Here is a 19,033-nt window from a genome sequence, read left to right as displayed (position 1 = left end):
TACACAAATAAAACCTAATCACTGTAATACTCAAGCAAAGAGAGAGCCCTGGAAAATTTTTATGAAGTTCCCAGAAAACTGACACTGGTGAAAGCTATGTGAATATACTAAAAGCCACTGAACTGTAGACTTTAAATGGGTGAATTGTATGGTACCTAAATGCCATGTGAATAAAGCTGTTCAAAGAGCGTATGGTTTTGTCTCCTAAACATCTCCTGAATTACCTCCTTTTCCCCTTTTCCGCTGCTTCTTTTCATGAACGAGTTACCATCAGTTCTATTTCCAAGGAAGTGGCCTCCTGGCATCACCCGATTTTGCTCTCCTCTGAGCCCTGCTCACCAACCACACCTCCCCCAGCTAAGACTACCCTCACCCTCCCCACCCACGTTAGCCCTGCCACCTCTGCTCACCTTTCTGGGCCTCAGCTTGAAGAGTCACTGCTGCCAAAGGTCCTTCCCCTCATCCGGTGGCTTTAGGTCACTTACCATACTGCTCATTGTATTTGATGAAAATTATTTTTCTACTGAACTTTATATACACAATGAACAGGGAAAATGTCTAATTCTAACCCCTGCTACAGTACCTGACACATAACAGACATTCAATAAATATTGGCTACATGAATAAATAAATGCTTGAACAAGTCTTCACCTTAAAAGACCTTAGTTTCTTCATAAGACAGAAACAATGAACTGACCAGGAACTTTTCTGCTTTTTCTTCCTTTCTAATATATACACACAGGATGACCTCAAAATTTATATTATTCAATGGCCCTATTATTTCTTAGTAAAAACAAGTAATGAAGGTACAATTAAACTGAAGTCCATTTTTATCAGTTCCTCCTATTTGAAATAAATGAGGTTAATTAGATAAGAAAATTATCTCCAACACAAATTAGTAGTTGAGGATTATAAAAAACATATTTAACTCTATCTGTACCTTTTTTAAGTGAAATATATAAATATGCTTGAAAACTAGCCCAAATAGACCTTTAGCTACATTTAGAACTCTGATTTTTACAGAGAAAAAAAGACTGCCTGTGAGCCTGCCTCTCTGGTGCCATGTAATACAGGAGAGGGTGACTGTGCCATGGGAGGCTTCGAAGCCAAGCCTAAGCCAAAAAACAAGTTATTTTTTTTTTGTCTCAGGGTCCTCGTCTCTCAGTTTCCTCTTCCTTGCCCTACTCAGCACGTGCTGCACTCTTCAAAAACAACTCCCTCTCAAACTAATCTGAGGCAACAAGGGCTATTTAACATGGCCTCCAGGTCTTGGCAAAGAAAAACCGAAGAAGAAACCAGTGATCTGCTGGTGCAGCTTATGTTACAACTTGGTAGGCTTGCAGATGCATCCAGCTTCATGTCACGGATCTATTTCCTACCAACCTGGAACTTGACACTCCACGAACAAATTACCACAGCTGAAAAAGTGATGCTCCTAATGTTAGCGTCTCCACTTCTTGTTAAATGTGAAAATCTCACACCCTTATTTAGCACTATTTTAAATCTCAAATACCATAGCTAAAAGCAATCCACTCAATGGCAATTTCAGAACACTGTTCTTTACTAGAGCCCTGTCCCTGCTGAGATTCTGATGTAATAATCCTCTCCTTCATTTTGCTCTTTCCAATTCCAGTGCTTGAAACACAGCAATGACTCAATAAGTATTTATTAAGTGAAAAATGAATGAACTTCTAAAAGCTGGAGGTTACAGAAGAAAGGGAAGGTATCTCTATATAATGGTCACTTATAAAACTGGATACTGGTAATTCACAGTGCATTTATATTCTGTGTTCAGTTACTCAATACTCATGTATGAATTTTAAATTTTTGAAGAATTAAAATAAAACACAATATTAAAATAAACAAAAAAAGCAGGTTATTTTTCAGGTGATTCATAGGAGGCTTTGAGGATTCATCAGTGTCCAAAGAGCATTGCCTGGAACATTGGTTATACCCAACAAACAAACTGAAGAACAGGAAGGGCGGCAGCGGGAGTTCGGGGTCTAAGGAGACAGCACCGTTTTCTTCATTTGAGGTTTGATAACTTACTTCACAGATGTACTCTTTACTTAAAGCAATATAGCACAGAATTTAACAAAAAATTATTCCACGTACTTTGATCTTTATCCCCACAATTAAATTTATATATAATACACACAGGCCTACCTATATTCAACCATGGCTGTATTACAGATAAAGAGAATTACTAAAATACATAATTCAAAACTTATTATTATAGGTTAAATATTTGAATTATATAACATAAGTATACATTTATTTGCTAACCGCAATCAAACTTTAGAAGCTAGTAACAAGACAGGCTCTTGTCCTCCCAAGCCCTCAATTTCCAACCAAACTTTGCAGAAAAAAGACTGGTGTAATCATACAGTCTGCTACCTGCTCACCTTCACGGGCACCCACCGGCACAGCAGCAAACTATGCTCTGAGACTCCTAGGGAATGTTCCATCATCCTCCCTAATTAAGCCTGTACCTCAGACCTCACAGGAGAATTCCTGCAACAATTACTGACATTATTCCTTCTCCCCATTTCCATCTGAGTGACAGAACCCTTAGAAATGACAAGAATTCGATAATCTAAACTCTTCCTTGACCCAAACTTCCCATCCCACCATCCCCGCTCTAACTTTCTCTTTGCCAAAGGAACAGGGACAATCCCCCTGCAGTGAAGCTCTTACCACTATCGAAATGATAATGATACAGTTAAAGGCAGCTAACTAAAACATTTTCTAGATATATTATAAAACAAACTCAGATTACATTTGATAATACTGGTCCAAATTCCACATATAGCATTTAGAAATTAATATGTCTATGTCATGGTAATTCTCAGCTTGGAGTTACAGTACGAAGGAGATGAACTTTTTAGGTTATTCTATAACATTTGGAATTCAATAAGGATAGACTTGTTTAATTTTATAAATGAGGAAAAAATAAACACTTTACAGATCTATAGTTAGTAGATGACAAAAAGATTCATGTAATCAAAGACCAAAGTATATGAAACACATCTGCCTGAGACTGATATGTAAATAAGCTAACACACAGCATGTTTTAAGGCTGACATTTTATAATATCAACCTATTAGTTATGTTCTAATACAAGGCTGTTTTCAATATTTGGTAATCCTCCACAATGGACTTATTTCCTTGAGTCTTTTCCATTAAATAGATATGCCATGAAGCAAATCCAACAATGAAAAGGAGAAATTATAAATTACTAGACTAGGGACGCTTACTAAAGAGAAGGCAAAGAAACAAACAAATAGCCCCCACAAAGTGGACCTCGTGAGAACTTCACAAAGACATAAATTCAGGAGGGAAAACATATACTAATTGGAAACAAGTGTTCCATAAGCAAACACACCAAACTCTCCTCCTAAATAGTTTTTAATAATCCTGCTAAAACTATTCCCTGTATTCAGATAACATTTTTAAGTAACTGATTTTTAAAATCACTTCTCCACACCATCAATAATAAGTGTAATCAGAATCATTCATTACCATACCAATCACTACAGCCATAATTCCGATTCATTTTCCACAGAAGTCCTAAATTTCTGTTATTTTATTGTCAGTCTTCCAGAGTTCTACTATTTCATCTTATTTTCACCCACCCATTCTTATAATCCTTATTCTTTCATAGAACTCTTGTCCCATTTGTCCTTTGTCTTCAAACTTTGACACTGCTTTATCCATAGAGAACAGCCTTTGAATACTACTACCTACTATGATTATTCCTTAAACTCAATGGATTCTTTGTTTATTTGAATGTTACAGTCCTATGTAACATACTAGTAAAATTACTCATTTCGTGTAGTAAAAAACATGGCAGGAAAATGAGTTGGAGTTCAATTTGAAGATAATAGCAAGCAAGAACTAATGGGAGGCCAAAAAATGTAACATTTTCATATCAGCCCAATTGGAGAAAGTGTCAATCAAGTATTTCATCCCTAAAAGATTCAGGAATTTGTATTTAATACTTCATGAATTATTCCAAGAGAAAAGCAGTGATTTTGCTACAGTTAAAACAAATAAACTTGCTTTAAATTAATTCGAACAATAAAGAGAGAAGGCAGTTTTCTAAACAGCAATAGAAAAGATGAGTAATCATATAATTACAGACAGCAAGATCAAAGACTATCTAGAGATTATGAAAAAGATACTATTATAGTCATATTCCCAATGAGGCATTTTCAGTCCTTCCAACAGTCATTATGAAAAAGCAGCATCCCAGCTCAGACAGAGAGTGGCCCAGTCTGGCTCTCCCTGGCTGAGGAAGGAAAATTCCCAGCTAGACCCAAATTAATAGCATAATATTATATGAAGGTAGAAGTAAGTGACCATAAAAAATTATTATTATTGCCCTGTCCAGGTGGATTAATCTGTTGGACTGTCGTCTTGTACACTACAGGGGTGCAGGTTCAATCCCCAGTCAGGGCACGTAGGGAGGAACCCATTGATGTTTCTCTCTCACACTGGTATCAATGTCTCACTCTCTGTCTTCCCCTTCCTCTCTCTAAAGTCAATAAACTTATCCTCAGGTAAGGATTTAAATAAATAAATAGATTAATTAATTAATTAAGAAAGATTATTAGTATTGAGTTCTAAGATAAAGCCTAAAAATACTAAAGTATTTATCTCTTGATCGCAAATAAATTGTAAGGGGTCATAAGACAGGAACAAAGTTTCTGAAAAGTATGATTTGCTTGAAGCAACCAAGCTTTACAGTAACACTAAGAAAATCCCAGAGCATCCACTCTGCAAGTCTGAGTGCCCAGTTACTTGATGAGTGCCCTGGCCGTTGTGGCTCGGTGGTTTGAGCACCCTCCCGTACCCGAAGGGTTGCGGGTTCCATTCCGATCAGGGCACATACCCAGGCTGTGGGTTCATCCTAGTCTGGGCACAGGTTAGTGCGACCCTGTCTGGTCCAGTGCTTCTCCCCAGTCTGGGTGTGTACACAGGCAACCAATCAATGCCTCTCTCACATCGATGTTTCTCTCTCCCTCTCTTCCTTTCTCTCTCTCTCTCTCTCTCTCTCTCTCTCTCTAAAAAAGCGAATGAAAATGTCCTCAGGTGAGGATAAAAAAATGTTTTTTAATTAAAAAGTTAATTGATGAGGACAAATAACTTGAACACATTTTGTTTAATTTCAAAGCAGTTCTCCTGCTTTATTTTCAACTCAACTTAGTTCAATAATTATATGCCTTTCTGTTTAACCACACAGTCTGTAATAAAGAGTGTTGCGCATTAAATCATGCCCTACATAAACATACACTGAAATACTGACGCTGGTACCTATAAATGTGATCATACTTGGAAATAGGGTCTTTGCAGAAGTAGTCGAGTTAAGATGAGATTGTACTGGAATAGGGTGGGCCCTTAAGTGCACAGGGACCAGTGCACTTCAGCGGAGGGGGATCTGAAGACACAGAGGAGACACAGAGCAGTGGGCCATGTAAAGGAGGCAGAGATGAGAGCTATGCCACCACAAACCGAGGAATGCCAAGGACTGCGGGTACCACCAGAAGCCTGAAGAGGCAAGGAAGATTTGTCCCTACAGCCTCTGAGGGGAGCATGATGGCCCTGTCCTTGGACTTCTAGTCTCCAAATCCGTGAGAAAATATATTTCTGTTGCTTTAAGCCCCCCAGTGCTATGGCAGCCCTAGGAAATTAATACAGGGGGTGTATGGGTTAACATTCTAAACCTGCTTCACTGGTATACTAAGAGCTGAACAAGTAAGTAAATGAATGGTAGACAGTGGGAGGTATCTCACTGTTGGAAGGGAAACTTACAGATAAGGTTAAAAAAGGCTAAAATGAGCTCTGCTGTACTGGGTTAGAGCCGGAGACATTAGTATGAACATCGGCTTATACAGAGGAGTTTAATACAGACACTTATGGACAGACGCAGCAACCATTATAGATATTTCTGTATACTCAGTTACTACACACACTTACATGGCCTAGTTCTGTCCTCTGTAATGGCCTAGAAGCAAAGGCACTCCCGTAACAAGCACTCCCAGCACCTAGATCCTCGTTTTTAAGTACCATTCTCCAATACAAGGGACCAGGGCTCTTTGGGGAAATGGCTGACCTGGAGCTAGGATAGGTGACATACAAGAGGAGCACGAAACACCTTAGAGCATCCAAAAATAAAGTAGTGCTCAAAAAACAAAAGGAAGGGAGCAGGCTGCAAAATGTCACAGAAACCAACCTGAAAGAGTTTCCTATGGCCAAAGCTGGAATAATGTGAGCAACAAAATAAATATAATTGAATGTCAACGCAAAAGATAAAAGAAAAATATATAGTCCAAACTGATTATCTATAAACGACTGAATAAATAAATGAGGAAGGAGAGATGGATCTTCGTCATAAAAGAATTCCAAATAGTATCTGCAGATATTTTCTCCTCTGGGATGTAGAGCTCAATACCCTACTCCCATTTTTAGCTTGGGCTGGATTAGTAACTTGCTTCCAAAAAGTAGAGTATGGAAGGGGAAAAATCATTAGTTTACAGTGGACAAACCTGACAAACACATCTGAACCAACTGATCAAGGTTAACATCCCCAGTGATGTCATGTGAATACCATGTACTCCCCAATCTGATAGGAGCACTTTCATCTCTGGAGCATTTATTCCCGAAACTAGAGCCCTTGTCTAATCATGAGAAAACATCACACAGATGCAGTGTGGAGAACATTCTACAAAATGCCTAATTAGTCCTCCTCAAAACTGTTCAGGTCATACAAAACAAGAGAAGAGTGAGAAACTGTGACAGACCAGAAGAGGTTAAGGAGACATTACAATTAAAGTAATGTGGTATCCTGGGTAGGAACTGAGAACAGGAGGACTTCAATGGAAAATTGTTGAAATTCTAATAAAGCCTAAAGTTAAAATTAAAAAATAAATGTATATATACAAGCCCATACTGACATAATGAATAAATAAATGGAAGAGAAGGGATAAAAATATCTTAAAGAATAATTCCAAATATAAAATTCAGACACTTCCTCTTCCAAGAGATGGAGTTTAATACTCCCCCTCTGACTTGCACTCAAAGAACAGAACAGAGGGGAAAAATATGCCTTGGCTAGGTAGCTCAGTTGGTTAGAGCATCATCCCAATACAGTAACATTGCGAGTTCGATCCAAGGTCAAGGTACATACAAGTAAGCAACCAATGAATGCATAAATAAGTAGAACAAATCCCCCTCAATGTCTCTAAAATCACTAAATTAAAAAATAAAAAAAATTAATTTTTAAAAGGGAAAAATAGTTACTATACAATGGAGAAACCTAATATGCCTGGTAATACCAGTTTCAAAGCCTTTTTGACAATTTTTAATATAAATTGACAACTTATTCCCAAACGTGCCTGTTGCTGATTTAGGATTCAACTCTTTGGGATCTGCTAAGAAAATTTCTTACTTATTGTTCTGACTTATAGCTCCCAGAATGTTAATTGTTTTCCCTTGTTCTCCCTGTCATCATGGATTGTTTCTATTTTGCTGAATTTTTGTGGAATTTTAGAAAGAAACAAAATTAGGGGAATGTATTAATTGAATCTGTTGTCTTGAAGTGGGAATTTTCTTGAATTTCTTTCCAGATCAGTAAGTATGTATGGCTATCTCATTATTTTAACTGGACATAAGATAAAATATTTAACCGTTTCCCTATTGACAGACACTTAAAGTTGTTTCTAATTTTTCACTAAACCATGTTATAGTGGGTATTCTTGCACATGGTAGCTTTGATCACCTGTGTGTATACTGAATGACTATATACACTTTACATGTCATTTATAAGTAACTTAACCCCTAGGTCTTTCACTTTTTCTACCACAGGGCTACAGAGAGGATTAAATGAGTTAACATGTATAAAGTGCCTATAACGTAATAATGGCTACACAGTTGTTACTTACATTGTCACGCTGCCCTCTATAAAAGCTGAATATATGTACTAGTTATTACAGTACTACTTTTCCCATCTTCGCTCAGGCCCTAAATATCACCATCTATTTTTGGGGGAAAGGGGGCAATTTCAACTGTAAAAAGCAAACTCTCACTGTCTAAATTTTCATTTCACTATGACTGAGTTTGATCATCTTTTCAGTGTTATTAGTCATTTGTATTTTTTCCAAGAACTGTTTCTTTGTATCTTTTATTCATACAATGTTTAAATTATGAGACGTTTTAAATTTTATAGATGAATAACTATTTGGGACATTGTTCACATTTGTACAGGCTCTTTAAATAATATGAATATTATTTCCTTGTTTGTTTTATTACAAATATTTATTTCCAGTGTGTCCCTATTTTTATTTAGTATCTGTTATCAATGTTCAAAACTCTGAATTTTTACTAAGTCAATTCTATTTTGTGACTTGCTTAAGGAGAATATTTCAAACCTAAGAATATAAAATTAATCTCATAGATCCTAATACTTTTATGATTTTTTAAAAAAAATCACAAGTTCTTTATTCTATTTCAAATTTAGTTTTCCTATAGTCTAGGGTCAGGATCAAATACCACTTTCTTCATGCCTAATCCTTCCCTACTGTTTTGAAATGCTGACTTTATATCATGTATTACATCTCCTAACAAGCACATGTTTTTAAAAGTACTTAGGTTGATATGTTTGCTAGAGACATGCTACATATATAAAAGAAATTCTAGGCATTTGTTCTATTCTAATTTGTTATTTGTTCATCTGTTGGAAACTGAAAGGAGGACTTTGACTCACTCTGTGTGTTCCTTCCTATACATAAAAGAATAGGCCCCTGAGACAGCCTTCTCTACTCTTGAATGTCCAGGAGGTTAAAACCAGTTATAGGCTTATTTTGATGGTTGCGTCTCCTTGGAGAATAGACCAATTCTAGGAGCCTCGGATGATGTGCATTAGGTTCTATGTATCAATTCACATTAGAAATTATTTTTTCAAGAAATCCAATACAGAAAAGTTAAAAAAGAGAGGAAAGCTGGGTTATGACAAGCATACACATGATAACCCAGCTTTGTTTTAAAACCTGTGTGTGTGAGAATAAATGCACAGCACAGACCTGGAAGAAGATGTAACACACTAATGACATTTGTGAGCTCTGATAACGAAGCCGGGGTGGAAAGGAAGGAATAACTTCACTTCCTGCTCAATTTAATTTTATAAAGGCTGAAATTTTTCAAAGACCATAAATTGTTAATACTTGAAATACTAATTTACTTTTTAAATTATGTTCGTCTTTATGCTTCTTTAAATGTGCACTTACTACCTTTCTAAAATTGAGGGGAATAGAAGAAATATATATAGGAGTTGACATTAAGAAAATGTCTTACAATCTTTTTTTAGTTTTTTCTTCTCTTCGTTTTCATTTATATAACAGAATTTCTAGTTCGAGATCACTGCCTGAGTTCACAAAATTATCATCTCTCCCTCCCAAGACCCAATGAAATGACAAGAAAGTAGTAAAGGTACGAACTCATGACACTGAACAACAAAGGACCATCAGCAATGGAGATCAAAACAAAATTCCAGAAGCTGGAAAATGAAGGAAATATTAGTTACTGAAGCAGGACAGAAGAATATATAACATGTAAGACATGTATGGAGAATGAAGTACAGAGAGTTCATCTGCCTGGGGAAACATCAAACAGGCTCTAACCTCAGAAATATCAGGTACAAAAAACTGGCTAAAAAACATGAACCTTCACTGGAAGTCTATATATGTATTGTTTCATCGAACAAAACTGAACACATACCAGTTCTTAATCCATGACACAAAATTAAATTTGTTTGGTTTGGTTTTTATTTCCTTTCTGAAATCAATTCCTTTCTTTAGTGTGTTTCTCTTAAGGGACTTTGAAATTGACTTTCATAGTAATATGCATAGAATACAATTCTAAAATGCCCTTTCATATCACTCAAGTAGAAAATTCTAGTACACAACTCTCAATACACCATATCAAACTTTACTCCAAGGGCCCAAATATAAATGATAATACTTAAGCAAATTTACAGTAAAATCAATAATTCTAAAAGTATTCATTCATAAATTAAACAAAACTATAAATACAGAACATAAGCTCTTAAATTTAGGGAAGGAAAATAAGAAAATTAAAGAAACGTGAGCACTATATTTTTTAATTATTTTCATCTGTGATTTAATGAAAGAATATTTGTCTTTTAACTAATAAATTATTGTTTGGAATTCGCATTCCTATTAATTTGCTCCTCCATCACCTTGTATATATTTCCTTTCTCCCTTGAGATGTATGTTTTAAATAGTCAACTGATATTAGATACAAGGCCACACTGAAATTAATTATTCTATATATTATAGATGCTAGCAAAAAGTTACAACAGATAGCAGTAGTTAAACAAGATTTTTTTTAATGGTCATTAAAGAATTACAGTGAAAAGATGCAAAAGACACCCTTCCTATATTTCCGACTAAGAACAACTTACAGTCTTGGACATTATCATGTAAAACAAAGGTAAGACTTTGAAAGTTGGAAAGAAGGCAGCAAATTGGCTAGGAACCTCAGGACCCAAGAAACAAGACAGTAGTAAATTCCCTGGGTTTCCTTTTTGCCTCACATCTCCTAGAATTGATGCTGAAAAAATCAGCAACGCAAAGAAACCAAAAAGCACAGCCCAAGAAAGTCCCAGCAAGCCTGTTCTCCCTAGCCAATAGTCCAAAAAAGAGGAAGCCTAACAAGACAGAGAAAATTCAGACAGTAACCACTCTTTTCCAGCTAACCATCCAGAAAAAAAATGCAGCCTAACTCCACCCATGCCAACAAAAGTCAAGTGGGGAGCCTAGATTTCCAACTTTGCCAACCTGTATCAAAATATCCCAGTAACCCCACCGAGGTAGTGAAAAGGAAACCAAGTGGGAACAGAATTTTCACCGCTGTTGGGGAATGTGGAGCTCCCCCCCTCGGGCCGTGTCGGAAGAGGCCTAACAGTCTGGATTCACCATCACCCAGGGACAATAAGGCTGCCCACACTCACTGGTGTCAGCGATCACATGGAAAACCTAAACTTCCACCCACAACCCACAGTAATGAGGTGCTTCCCTCCTAACCCCTTGGGTACCAATGGAGGCCAAGCAGAGAACCTGAACTTCCAGCTGCACTTGACAGTAAGGGAACAGTGCCTCTCCCTCCTTCATATGCCAAAACACTAGTTAACAAAGCCAGCTAACAAAAAAGAGGTTAAAATATATAAATATGCACTTATAAAACTTTTATGTTATATTCACTTATATGTAAATATGACTATTTATGTTTATAAAGTATGTAAGAATATATAAATGTAGATAAACAAGTTATTACATAGCAAATAAATTAAATCCAGAATTTCTTAACAATACAAAATTCTCCAACTTTCAACTAAAAAATCATGTCATAGAAAGAACTAGTTCTGTAAGTTCTCAACTGAACAAAAAAAAAGCAACAGATGTCAACACCAAAATAATAGAACAGTTACAATTCTCTGACAAGATTTTAAAGGAATCTTCATAAAACTACTGCAATGGACAATTACAAAAATAGTGAAAACAAATGACAAATGAGAAGGCATCAGCAAAAAACAATTTTAAATCACAGTGAAAAAATAAAACAAAGTGAAACAAAATAAAAATATTAGCACTGAAAAACACAATAACAGAAATAAAAAGCTCGGTGGATGGGCTCAACAATAGAACAGAGTAACCAAGGAAACATATCAGTGAGCTGGAACAACAGAAATTACCCAATGTGAACAATAAACAAAAAACAAAGGAAGAAAAGAAACAGAGTATCAGTCACAGACATGAGGGCAACAAAAAAAGAATTATGGATTTGTGCCATCAGAGTCCTGGAAAAAAGAGGGAGAGACTAAGAAAGTACTCAAAGAAAATAATAGCTGAAAACCTCCCAAATTTGGCAAGTCATAAACTCACACACTCAAAAGCCTATACAAATCCCAGAGAGGATTAAACTGAAGAAATCCATCCAAAGACATGTGATATATGATTTCTGAAAAACTAAAAACGAAGAAAATATCTTTAAAGCAGCCAGAGAAAAATGACAGCAGACCTGTCATCACAAACCATGGAAGCCCAAACGAGGTGGGCACCACACTTCTCAAGTCCTGAAAGCAAGAAATGTCAAAGGAAGACTGTGTACACAACGACTCAGGAACGAAGGGCAATGGAGACCTTCTCAGCTGAAGGTAATCATCACAAGCACTGCATCCCTCCCCCCAAAATGGCTAAGACGTTCCCTAACACAAAAGGAAATATTTAAAGGAAACTTGAAACATCACAAGAGAAGAAGAAAGTAAGTAAAAATATGAGTAAATATAATAGGCTGTCTTCTCGAGTTTCTTAAATTGTGTGACAGTTGAATAAAAATTATAACAGTGTGACATGTTAAAATATATGTATAGAAATAGTTGAAACAATTTTGCTATAAATGGAGGGTAAAGGGACGTAAAAGGAGGTAAGGGTCTTATATGTCACTCAAACTGTTGAAATAAGTTATATACATATAAATTATACATATATTACATATATACATTATATACAATGTAAAGTATTATATAATGTAATACCTTGAACAACCAATAGAAACACTATGCACAGATACGCTTAAAAATACTACAGATAAAACTGAAAAATGTTCAAGTTACCCACACAGGAAAGCAAGAAAAGAAAGCAAACAGAAAACTTAATAATTACATTAATTTTAAAATGGCCTACATATACCAATAAAAAATTAGAGACTGGCAAAACAGGGTAAAAACTGATTCAAGTATATGCTGTTATAAGTAACTTCAAATATAATGATTCAGACAAGTTCAAAGTAAAAGAAGAGAAAATGTATCATTAAACATAAACAAAGAAAGCAGGTGTTGCTGGATAAATAATAGACATTAGTACAAGGAAAATTACCAGAGACAGGAGGACTTTATATAATGAAATAACAGCTAATCCAGCCATACATAGCAATCCTAAATGTGTACGCATCAAACAAGAGCTACATCTGTGAATCAAAACTTCATAAAAATAAAAAATAATACACAACTTTCAAAGTATAGTTGAGACCTTTATTAACTCCTCTCTCAACAACTGATTGCACAACTAGAGAGAATATTATCAAGAACATAGAAAAACTCAGTTCAAGATGGAGGCATAGGTAAACACACTTCACCCCCTTACACAACCACAGAAAGAATTATAACTACACTTCAAATAACACCCAACATTGTCAGAAAATTCAGCTGTTTGGAAGTTCAACAAGCAAGGATTGAAAGAATCCACATTCATCCAGATGGGTAGGAGGGGCAGAGAGGTGCAGGGATACAGTGTGGCCCAGAGAGGCAGCAGTGGCGGAACAGGTGGTCCCGCATTCACGTGTGGTGGATTGGGAGGGGTATCTTGGGACCAGGTGATTCCAGCCCCAGGCCAGAACCTGCACAACGCAGGGTTCCAGTGCCTCAAGAAGATAAATCCCCATAACTTCTGGCTTTAAAAACCAGTGGGGATTGGGCAACAACTAGAAGGGCACCAGCTGTATACAGGGAGTAAGGGAAGTGACTGGAAACAGGGTGAGTGCCAGCCAAACCTCCAGAAACCAGGCAGTGGCACTGTCCCCTCTAAGAGCCCTCTCCCCACACAGAGCTGCAAAGAGGTGAAGCAGGTTACCCCCACCTAGCAATTACCTAAGGCTCTGTGCCACACAATTTACAGGTGCCTTTTCTACAATAGGCCATGTTACTAAGACAGGGAATCAAAGCAGCTCTACCTAATACACAGAAACACACAGGGAGGCTGCCAAATTGAGGAGACAAAGAAATATGGACCAAATGAAAGAACAGAACAAAACTCCAGAAAAAGAACTAAATGAAACAGAGATAACCAACTCTCAGATGCAAAGTTCAAAACACTGGTGATCAAAGAACTCTTTGAGTATGGCACAACAAAAAGGAAGAAATAAAGGTAACACTAAGTGAAATTAAAAAAATCTGGAGGTAACCAACAGTGGAAAAGATGAAGCCAAGAATCAAATCAATGATTTGGAACATAAGCAAGAAAAAAATGATGAACCAGAACAGCAAGAAGAAATAAGACTTCAAAAAAAATGAGGCTAATGTTAGGAGCCTCTGGGACATCTCCAAATGTACCAACATCTGAATCATAGGGATGCCAGAAGGAGAAGAGAAAGAGTAAGAAATTGAACATGTTAAGATATTGAACACGTATTTGAAATAATAATAAAAGAAAACCTCCCTAATTTTGTGAAGGAAATAGACATATAAGTCCAGGAAGCACAGAGAGTCCCAAATGAATTGGACCCAAAGAGGACCACACACCAAGACACATTTTAATTAAAATGCTTAAGGTTAAAGATATATAGAAGAATATTAAAAACAGCAAGAAAAAAGAGTTACATATGAAGGAGTTTCCATAAGACTGCCAGCTGATTTCTTAAAGAAACTTTGCAGGGAAGGAGGAACTGGCAAGAGTATTCAAGGTGATGAAAAGCAAGGACCTACAACCTAGATTACTCTATCCAGCAAAAATATCATTTAGAATGTAAGGGCTGATAATGTGCTTCCCAGAGAAGGTAAAGCTAAAAGAGTTCATCATCACCAAGCCCTTATTATATGAAATGTTAAAGGCATCTATTTAAGAAAAAGATCATCAAAGCTATGAACATAAAAATGGCAACAAATTCACAACTATCAAAAACTAAGCTAAGCAAACAACCAGAACAGATAAGCAAGCAACCAGAACAGAAACAGAATCACAGGTATGGAAATCATTTGGGCAATTATCAGCTGGGAGAAAAAAGGAGGAGAATGGGGAAGAATGGGGAAAAAGGGGTGGGGATTAAGAAGCATAATTAGTAGGTACAAAATAGACAGAGGAATGTTAAGAATAGTATAGAAAATGGAAAACCAGAGAGTTTATATGCACGACCCATGCACATAAACTAAGGGGAAATTGCTGGAGGGAATGGAGATACTGGGCAAAGAGGGGGGAAAAGGATGAAAAACTGGGACAACTGCAAGAGTATAAGGAATAAACTATGTATTTTTAAAAATATATAGAAAAACTCAACAATACCATCAACAAATAGGATCTCATACAGATTCTTTTCAAGTGCCCACAGAATGTATAGCAAATAGACCATATGCTGAGACTGAAATCAAACCCCAAGAAATTTAAAAGGACTGAAATCAATGTGTTTCTGACCACAATGAACTCAAACTCGAAATTACTGAAAGACAACAGGAAAATCTCCCAGCACTTTGAAACTAAACAAGGAACTACTATCGAAGGATCAAAGAGAAAGTCTCTTGCTAAATTTTTTACAATGCAATGAACTGAATGAAAATGAAAACAAATTATCAAAATTTGTGGGACACAACACAGCAGAGCTGAGAAATTTATAGCACTAAATCATACATATCAAAAGAAGAGCCCTGGCTGGTGTAGCTCCGTGATTGAGAACAGGCTGCGAACCAAAGGGTCACTGGTTCAATTCCCAGTCAGGGCAAATGCCTGGGTTGCAGGCCAGGTCCCCAGTGGGGCAACCACACATTAATGTTTCTCTCCCTCTCTTTCTCCCTCCCTTCCCCTCTCTCTAAAATAAATAAATAATTAAATAATTTAAAAAATACATATAAAAAAGAAATTTTTTGTTGCAAATCAATAATTTCCTACCTTAAAACTTATTAGAAAAAGAGCAAAATAAACCTAAAGTACAATGAATATAATAAACAGCTAAAATCAAAATCAGAAAAAAGAGAAAATTAATAAAACAAACAGCTGATTCTCTGCAAAGGTCAATAAAACTGACAAACTGCTAACAAGACCAAAAAATGCAAAAGGGAAGATGATTCGAAATACCAGTACCAGAGATGAAACGGGATTTCACTTCAGAGGCTGCAGAGATCAAGGAAGGAAAGTAATGCTGAGAACAACTCTACACACATAAATTTGACAACTTAAAGTGGACCACTTGCCCCATTTCCTCCAAAAAACTACCACACTCATCCAACTTCAGAGATCATCTGAATAGCCCTGTAACTATTTAGAAATCGGATTATTTAAAATCTAGGAAAAAAGAAATCTTTAGGACCACATGGTTTCACTAAAGAATTCTACCAAACACTGAGGAAGAAATAACACTACTCTATACAGTATAATCTCTTCCAGAAAATAGGAGGGAACACTTCCCAATTCATTTTATAATGCTAATATTATACTGATATCAAAAAAGACAAGACAGTACCCCCAAAAGAAAACTAAAGACCAATATCCCCTATGGATACACAATAAAAAATCCTTTACAAAATATTAACACAAAATTCAGCAATACGTAAAAAGAATTATACACTATGATCAAGTGGGGCTGAAACTGACTCAAGCTGAAAAACCAAGCAATGAAATTGACTACCATGTGAACCAAAAAAAAAATATATCAACTGGTACAGAAAAAGCATTTGCAAATCCAACACTCATTCATTATTTTAAAAACTCCAAGCAAAGTGGGACTAGAGGGGAACTTCCTCAAATTGATAAATGGTATCTACAAAATACCTACAGCGAATAGCTGTTATACAGCTACTGAACAGTAGAAGAATGAGGGTTTTTTTTTTCATCTATAAGATCAGAAAAAAGGCAAGGATGCCACTCCTACTAGTCATATTCAGCAATGTGTTGGATGTCTTACCCACTGCAGTAAGTAAAGGAAATAAAAGGCATACAGATGGCATAACTGGCTGCAGAGAAAATTCCAATCTACCAAAAACCTCCTAGATCTAAAGAGGGAGTTCGGCAATATCACAAAATACAAGATAAACATATAAAAATCTATTGTATTTCTGTCATAACAATTTACTGATTGATACCAAAACTGGAGCTATAATGCCATCTACAATAACTCCCCCAAAATGAAATACCTAAGTATAAATCTAACAAAGCATGTACAGGACAAATATGCTGAAAACTACACAACACTAATGCATTAAATTAAAATGTAAATAAATGGAGAAATATACCATGTTAATGATAAATGATAAAGATGTCAATTCTCCCCAAATGTATATATAATCAACACAATTCCTATTAAAATCCCAGCAAGATATTTTGTAGATAGATATAGATAAAATCATTCTAAAACATATGTAGAAAATAAAGGAACCAGAATAACTAAAACGAGTTTGAAAAAAATAAAGCGGGAATAACTATTCTACCTGATTTTAAGACTTACTGGGCAAAGAAAATGAACCTCGATCTAAGTCCACACCATGCATAAAGGACAGCAAGTCTGGGCTTCCCACATGCCTTGTTCAGTGCCTAACAGGTAACCTCTAAGCCCTTGGAATATCCTGTCTAATGAGTGTCTTTATTTACTTTGGGTCACTCCATATAGTCTATACTAATAACTTGTTTATGGTGGGAGACTTGAACCATGTGATATCCCCTTGACCTCTCAAAGGCTAGAGACTAAAGTCATCCACACAGGTGGTCAGCCATGCCAACGTAACCAGCTCACAGCAAAAACCCTGCACATCGAGGCTCAGGTGGCCTTGCCTGGTCAGCAATACCCCACATGTGCTGTCACACGTCACTGCTGGGAGATAAAGACTGTCCACACAACTCTACTGGGAGAGGCCAAATGAATGTGTAGGCCTGGTTTCTCCTGGACTCTGCCCTTTGCTTCTATTTTTCATGATTGAAATCTGTCTCCCTTTGCTGTAACAAAGCCATACCCATCAGCATAACAGCTTCTCTGAGTTCTGTGATTCTTTCTAGCAAATCACTGAGCCTAAAAGTGGTCTTAGGGACACCTAAACACACATCCTTTATTTTTTAAAAAATTAACTCAAAATGGATTACGGACTTAAATTGAAAATATAAAATGATAAAACTTCAGGGGAAAAAAAGAAAGAAATCTTCAAGATCTGGTTAATAGGCAAAGAGTTCTTAGGCTTGACCCCAATGCACAATCCATAGGAAAAACCAATATAACACTTGACTTCATCCACTGTTAGAGGATGAAAAGATAAGCTACAGAATGGAAGGAAATATTTGCAAACCACAAGTCCAGCAAAATATTAGTATCTAAAGTATATAAGGAACTCTCAAAACTCAACAGTAAAATTAGAAAATAATCCAATTAGAACATGAACAAGACAGGAAGAGATGCTTCACCAAAGAAAACAAACAAATGGCAAATAAGCATGTGAAAAATGTTCAACAGTATTAATCTTTCAAGAACTGCAAATTAAAACCACAGTAAGATATTACTTCATTCCTTTCAAATAAACTAAAATTTGAAACCATGAAATGCTAGCAAGGATGAAGAGAAAACTGGATTACTCATACTAAGCCATTACTGATGTAAATGGAAAAGTCACTCTGGAAAATAATGTGATAGTTTCTTTCAAAACTAAGCATGCAGCTGCCATATGCCCACCAACTGCACAGACATTTACCACAGAGAAGAAAAAACATCAGTTCACATGAAAATCTGCACGCGAATGCTTGTAGCAGCTTTATCCCTAATAGCAAATACCTACAAATAATACAGATATCACTCAATGGGTAAGAGGTTAAGCAAACTATGGTCTATTCAATTATCACCACTGTTATATACATACTACTCAGCAAGAAAAGGAATGAACTATTGATACACACAACATTCGGGATGAATCTCCAGTGAAAAACCCCACTTCCAAAGGGCTACATACTGTATGATTGCATTTACCCAGCATTCTTGAAATGACAAAACTACAGAAATGGAGATTCATGGTTTCCAAGAGTTAAGGAGGAGGGGAAAGTGGGTATGAGCAACATTAGGTATTCGCTGGTGATGGAAATGTTTTGTATTTTGACAGTAGCAATGTCAATATCCTGATCGTGATACTGTACTGTAGTTTTACAAGATATAACCATAGGGTGGGAGGTGTGCATAGAATCTCTGTATTATTTCTTAAAATTGCATATAAATCTACAAC

At 36.3% G+C, this 19,033-nt stretch overlaps 1 protein-coding gene across 2 annotated transcripts in view; it reads right to left on the bottom strand.

Annotated features, from left to right (window-relative positions):
* CEP85L (centrosomal protein 85 like) overlaps positions 1-19,033 on the bottom strand; it is a 130,526-nt gene that overhangs the window by 92,806 nt on the left and 18,687 nt on the right. The gene's annotated exons all lie outside the window — the stretch shown is intronic.

The sequence above is a fragment of the Artibeus jamaicensis genome, unplaced genomic scaffold (genome assembly GCF_021234435.1).
Source record: "Artibeus jamaicensis isolate MK-2021 breed Jamaican fruit bat unplaced genomic scaffold, CSHL_Jam_final contig_387, whole genome shotgun sequence".
NCBI lineage: Eukaryota > Metazoa > Chordata > Mammalia > Chiroptera > Phyllostomidae > Artibeus > Artibeus jamaicensis.
This window is presented reverse-complemented; position numbering and strand designations above follow the sequence as displayed.